Genomic DNA, 962 nt, shown 5'->3' with positions numbered 1-962 from the left:
CCTTGAATTTCTGTTCCAGGTTTGACTTTTGTGGCATAGGGTCTCTTTCTTTGCATTTGAAGAATACTGCAGTCACAGAGTTTCCCAAAGGAGGGTAATGTGTCCTGTAGATCTGGTATATAGTATTGTTTTCTGGGCCCAGGGGCAGTGTATGGGTCACAAAGAATTGCAGACTGTGCCTTGATCCATGGACTTCTGGGTAAAGCGTACACATTGCAGCAAATGTGAAGATGGTTCAGCACCCAGCAGTTTCCTTCTGTTTGTACTCAGAGGATCACTGAGTCAAAAACAATATTATGGCTTGTTTCTTTGCTATTATTCAGGTAGGCAAATCTGGAAAGGTGTAAAAGGTTGGTTTTGATGGTTTCCAAGTCCCTTGTCACTCCATTTCAGTGTTATTCAAAACCTTGTATTCTGATTCCTACCTCTATCTCTGGAGGTCTATTTAATGCTGTCAACAAACTGTATAAAATTGTATGTACTTACCATTTGTTAATTCTGTCTGTCCCTTGGAACTTTTATTCCAGTAAGGCAAAGAATGCATCTGTCTTGCATCAAGAAGCACATATCTTGTTAAGGATTATATTCTGCTTAACATTTGTTCTTATTCCTCTCAACTTGAGACAAATAATATGTTATATACATTATGTTGTTGTTGGTAAGTTCCATTGAGTTATAGACTACTCATAGCAACCCTATAAACAAAAGACCTGAACACTTGTATAACTTTCATCGTTTTTCCAAGTTCACAGAGTTTCTAGAGACAAGCTATTTCAGAAGTGGATGCAACTCCTGCTTCCAAATCTGTTTTAATCTGGGAGCTCCACCAAACACTGGTCCACCATTAGTAACCATTATTGCATTTGACACATAGTGTAATCAGTGTAATAATGTTTAGCATCACAACAACCACAAGTTACCTCTGCACAGAAAATTGACAGACCAGTGCTATACTACTTAGA

The sequence above is a fragment of the Elephantulus edwardii genome, unplaced genomic scaffold, assembly GCF_000299155.1.
Source record: "Elephantulus edwardii isolate Elephantulus edwardi_28Jun2011 unplaced genomic scaffold, EleEdw1.0 scaffold00038, whole genome shotgun sequence".
In the NCBI taxonomy this organism is placed as follows: domain Eukaryota; kingdom Metazoa; phylum Chordata; class Mammalia; order Macroscelidea; family Macroscelididae; genus Elephantulus; species Elephantulus edwardii.
Note: the sequence above shows the minus strand (reverse complement) of the source record.